Below are 6,000 nucleotides of genomic sequence, written 5' to 3'. Positions count from 1 at the left end.
TGTAGGTTGCCTGTTCACTCTGATGATAGTTTCTTTTGCTGTGCAGAAGTTCTTTAGCTTAATTATATCCCATTTGTCAATTTTGGCTTTTGTTGCCATTGCTTTTGGTGTTTTAGTCAAGAAGTCTTTGCCCATGCCTGAGTCATGAATGGTATTGCCCAGGTTTTCTTCTAAGGTTTTTATGGTTTTAGGTGTTATATTTAAGTCTTTAATCCATCTTGAGTTATTTTTTGTGTAAGTGTAAGGATAGGGTCCAGTGTCAGCTTTCCACATAGGGCTAGCCAGTTTTCCCAGCAACATTTATTAAATAGGGAATCCTTTTCCCATTGCTTGTTTTTGTCACGTTTGTCAAAGGTGTTATTTCTGAGGCCTCTGTTCTGTTCCATTGGTCTCTATATCTGTTTGGGTACCAGTACCATGCTGTTTTGGTTACTGTAGGCTTGTAGTATAGTTGGAAGTCAGGTAGCATGATGCCTCCAGCTTTGTTCTTTTTGGCTATGTGGGCTCTTTTTTGGTTCCATATGAAATTTAAAGTAGTTTTTTTTCAATTGTGTGAAGAAAATCAGTGGCAGCTTTATGGGAATAGCATTGAATCTATAAATTACTTTGAGTAGTATGGCCATTGTCATGATATTGATTCTTCCTATCCATGAGCATGGAATGTTCTTCCATTTGTTTGTGTCCTCTTTTATTTTGTTGAGCAGTGGTTTATAGTTCTCCATGAAGAGGTCCTTCACATACTTTGTAAGTTGGATTCCTAGGTATTTTATTCTCTTTGTAGTAATTGTGAATGAGAGTTCACTTGTGATTTGGATCTCTGTTTTTCTGTTCTTGGTGTATAGGAATGCTTGTCATTTTTGCATCTTGATTTTGTATCTTGAGACTTTGCTGAAGTTGCTTGTCAGCTTAAGGAGATTTGGGGCTGAGACGATGAGGTTTTCTAAATACACAATCATGTCATCTGCAAACAGGGGCAATTTGACTTTCTCTTTTCTTAATTGAATACCCTTTATTGTGTTCTCTTGCCTGATTGCCCTGGACAGAACTTTTAATACTATGTTGAACAGGAGAGGTGAGAGAAGGCATCCTTGTTTGTGCAGCTTTTCAAAGGGAATGCTTCTGGCTTTTGCCCATTCAGTATGATACTGGCTGTGGGTTTGTCATAAATGGCTTTTATTATTTTAAGATATGTTCCATCAATACCTAGTTTATTGAGAATTTTTAGCATGAAAGGCTGTTGAATTTTGTCAAAGGCCTTTTCTGCATCTCTTGAGATAACCATGTGGTTTTTGTTGCTGGTTCTGTTTATGTGATGGATTATGTTTATTGATTTTTGTGTGTTGAACCAGCCTTGCATCCCAGGGATGAATCCAACTTCATCGTGGTGGATAAGCTTTTTCATGTGCTGCTGGATTCAGTTTGCCAGTATATTATTGAGGATTTTTGCATCAATGTTCATTTTGGATACTGGCCTGAAATTCTCTTTTTTTGTTGTATCTCTGCCAAGCTTTGGTATCAGGATGATGCTGGCTTCATAAAATAAGTTAAGGAGGATTCCTTCTTTTTCTATTGATTGGAATGGTTTCAGAAGGAATGGCACCAGCTCCTCTTTGTACCTCTGGTAGGATTTGGCTGTGAATCTCTCTGGTGCTGGACTTTTTTTGGTTGGTAGTTTATTAATTATTGCGTCAATTTCAGAACCTATTATTGGTCTATTCAGAGATTCAATTTCTTCCTGGTTTAGTCTTGGGAGGGTGTATGTGTCCAGGAATTTATCCATTTCTTCTAGATTTTCTAGTTTATTTGCATAGAGGGGTTTATAGTATTCTCTAATGGTAGTTTGTATTTCTGTGGGATCAGTGGTGATATCCTGTTTATAATTTTTTATTGCATCTATTTGAATCTTTCCTCTTTTCTTTATTAGTCTTGCTATCAATCAATCTATTTATTTTGTTGATCTTTTAAAAAAAATCTCCTGGATTCATTTATTTTTTTCTTGAAGAGTTTTTTATGTCTCTATCTCCTTGAGTTCTGCTCTGATCTTAGTTATTTCTTGTCTTCTGCTAGCTTATGAGTTTGTTTGCTCTTGCTTCTCTAGTTCTTTTAATTGTGATGTTAGAGTGTCAGTTTTAGATCTTTCCTGCTTTCTCTTATGGGCATTTAGGGCTACAAATTTCCCTCTACACACTGCTTTAAATGTGTCCCAGAAATTCTGATATGTTGTGTCTTTGTTCTCATTGGTTTCAAAGAACAACTTTATTTCTGCCTTCATTTCATTATTTACCCAGCAGTCATTCAGGAGCAGGTTGTTCAGTCTCCATGTAGTTGTTTTGAGTGAGTTTCTTAATCCTGAGTTCTAATTTGATTGCACTGTGGTCTGAGAGACAGTTTATTGTGATTTCTGTTCTTTTACATTTGCTGAGGAGTGCTTTACTTCCAACTATGTGGTCAATTTTAGAATAAGTGCAATGTGCTGCTGAGAAGAATGGATATTCTGTTGATTTGGGGTGGAGAGTTCTGTAGATGTGTTTTAAGTTCACTTGGTCCAGAGATGAGTTCAAGTCCTGGATATCCTTGTTAATTTTCTGTCTTGTTGATCTGTTTAGTATTGACAGTGGGGTGTTAAAGTCTTCCATTATTATTCTGTAGGACTCTAAGCCTCTTTGTAGGTCTCTAAGAACTTGCTTTATGAATCTGAGTGTTCCCATATTGGGTGCATATATATTTAGGATAGTTAGCTCTTCTTGTTGAATTGATCCCTTTACCACTATGTGATGGCCTTCTTTGTCTCTTTTGATCTTTGTTGTTTTAAAGTCTGTCTTATCAGAGACCAGGATTGCAACCCCTGTTTTTTTTTTTTTTTTCTTTCCATTTGCTTGGTAGATCTTCCTCCATCCCTTTATTTTGAGCCTATGTGTTTCTTTGCACCTGAGGTGGGTCTGCTGAATACAGCACACTTATGGGTCTTGACTCTTTATCCAATTTTCCAGTCTATGTCTTTTAATTGGGGCATTTAGTCCATTTACATTTTGGTTAATATTGTTATGTGTGGATTTCATCCTGTCATTATGATGCTAGCTAGTTATTTCACCTGTTAGTTGATGCAGTTTCTTCATACCATCGATGGTCTTTACCATTTGGCATGTTTTTGCAGTGGTTTGGTTTGGTTGTTCCTCTCCATGTTTAGTGTTTCCTTCAGGAACTCTGGTAAGGCAGGCCTGGTGGTGACAAAATCTCTTGGCATTTGTTTGTCTGTAAAGAATTTTATTTCTCCATCACTTATGAAGCTTAGTTTGGCTGGATATGAATTCTGGGTTGAAAATTCTTTTCTTTAAGAATGTTGACTATTGGCCCCCAGTGTCTTCTGGCTTGTAAGGTTTCTGTTGAGAGGTCCACTCTTAGTCTGATGGGCTTCCCTTTGTGGGTAACCAGACCTTTTTCTCTGGCTGCCCTTAATATTTTTTTCTTCATTTCAACCTTGGTGAATCTGACAATTACGTATCTTGGGGTTGCCCTTCTCAAGGAGTATCTTTGTGGCATTCTCTGTATTTCCTGAATTGGAATGTTGGCCTGCCTTGCTAGGTTGGAGAAGATCTCCTGAATAATATTCTAAAGAGTGTTTTCTAACTTGGTTCCATTCTTCCCATCACTCTCAGGTACACCAATCAAACGTAGATTTGATTTTTTCACATAGCTCTTCAAGGCTTTGTTCATTTCTTTTCACTCTTTTTTCTCTAAACTTCTCTTCTCACTTCATTTTCCCTGGCTTGAAGTTTGGGTCTCACTGGGGACCTACCTTTTCCCACGTAGGAACCTGTCTGCCTCCCACCACCATGAAAACCTTGAAAGCCCATCTTATTGGTGGAATCTAAATCATATATATAATCCTAGTTTTAAGTGAGTTTAAGAAATGTAGTGTTTATTCTAACGTGATCTGTAATACAGTGGAAGAGGTGAGAATGAAAGTCACTTGCTAGTGGACAATATCTAACCCAATTTTATGCTTTGTCTACTCGACAGCCAGATATACTTTTCCATCCATAAACCTCCCCACAATAACAATAGCAATAAAACCACTACCACCAAACATAAGGTAACTCTTCCTAATATAAAAGAAAACACCATCTCCTTCAGGGTTAGAATTTGTCCTTGCCCCTTGGAACATACTCAGATCTGATTCTATTTATAGGGATGCAGTGAAGGGATGCAATAGAGATGGGCATGAGGAGAATCAGTATCCCTTTGCAAAGTAATGAACTCAGGTGAGTTCATTCATTACAGTGTCTTCAACAAGGCAGGTAGCTTCACCAAGAAAGAAGGGTCTAATTCTATTTTAAAAAAATGAGGCTCTGAGATTTTCAGGCTTGATTTTCAATTCTCAAGGTACCATTCTATCCCAATAAATATCCTAAATTCTTGCAAAGTTGCCTAAAACCTGCAACTTGTGTATTCAGATTTATCGATTATTAACAATATCAGTCCTATGATGACATGTGATGAAATTAATTTAGAGCAGTAGTTTTCATTGGAGGGGTGAGTGATAGTGGTGCCACTGTTTCTGGTAGTGATTTTGCTCCCCATTGGATATTTGGCAATGTATGTCCATTTTGGGTTGTCACAATTTGGGTTAGGGAGAGCTGTTAGTGGCATCTAGCGGACAGAGTCCAGAGGTACTGAGATATCCTACAATGCATAGGACAGCCTTCCTCAACCTTTTGCCACAGGGTTAAATAATTATCTGACCCATCAATAATGACAAAGATAAGAAATCACAGAAGCTCTCTTTGTATTGGAACAAGTATTGAGTTAAGTAGTTAAAGTCAGCTGGATGTAGTGGCTCACACCTGTACCCCCAGCACTTTGAGAGGCTGAGGCAGGAGGATCACTTGAGCTCAGGAGTTCAAGTCCAGCCTTGGCAAGTAACAAGGTCCCATGTCACATTTAGAAACTTAAAAAAAGTTAAAACCCTGGGCTTGCCATCATTGTTCTCTAATTTTTCAAAGGCTGTCAGAACTGCCACCTCAGCCCACCCCAGTCCTTTTATTTCTTATTTCCATTTTAGTGTTCTATCATAACAAACAATTGCTAATAGATCTTGTGTTCAACAGGCACCTTATTTCAGGTGATGACATATGATAATTTAAGTAAGTGTATTACCACTGCATGTCTTGGACTACCAATATCTTATTTTCCACTGGTAATCAAGATATCATTGATTTCTAATCCAAACTGGGTCACATAATAAATATCAAATTTCCAGTGTTGAAGTTTTATTTCTTTATGTTTTGAACATCTTTATATACCAACTATTGTATCAGACAAAAATTAGTTAGCAAATAGAAAACACTATATATATTTCATGCAGAAAATAATTTTGGTATGTACACAATCATTTAAAAGACTGAAGGAGTGAAAGTCAGAAATTCAAGGAAATTTTCAATTTCAAGATCATATAACTGTAGCTATGATCTAGAGGTCAGAAAATTAGTGCAGCTGTTGCTGCTAACCCTCTCCACAACTGCTCCTCCACCTTGCCCTTATACCTTTGAATGAAGCTAGTGAATATGGATTCTATTCTCATAGATGATTGAGCTTGTTTTGCTGCTGTTACATCTACATGAAGATGGCCTCTGCCTCCCTTACATTTTCTAAATATCAAAATGCCCATGGGATTCCTAATACATCTGAATTATGTAATTGTTTAAAGTTTTTCAAAATTTGGTTTCTCCAATGTTGTTAGTTTTATTTAAATATTTAATGATTCTTGGTTGTCTATATATATTTGTGTTCATAGTATATAATATGTAGTGTTGGTGGCCAGAATTGATTTACTTTATCCAACTAAGAAGTCCTGTTCACCCGGCAGAGGTTAAATGCAAGTTTTCATTATAGGTATACTGGTTCTGATGGTTGTGTGTTTGTTTGTAGGGTTAATGAGGAAGTTGGTGGTATAGGGAGGTTACATGTGAATAGGCTCTTCTTTGTGATTTATGAGTAGTT

Source organism: Colobus angolensis, unplaced genomic scaffold, assembly GCF_000951035.1.
Source record: "Colobus angolensis palliatus isolate OR3802 unplaced genomic scaffold, Cang.pa_1.0 Scaffold104, whole genome shotgun sequence".
Taxonomy (NCBI): Eukaryota; Metazoa; Chordata; class Mammalia; order Primates; family Cercopithecidae; genus Colobus; species Colobus angolensis.
The sequence above is the reverse complement of the archived record's forward strand: the minus strand, read 5'-3'. Positions refer to the sequence as shown.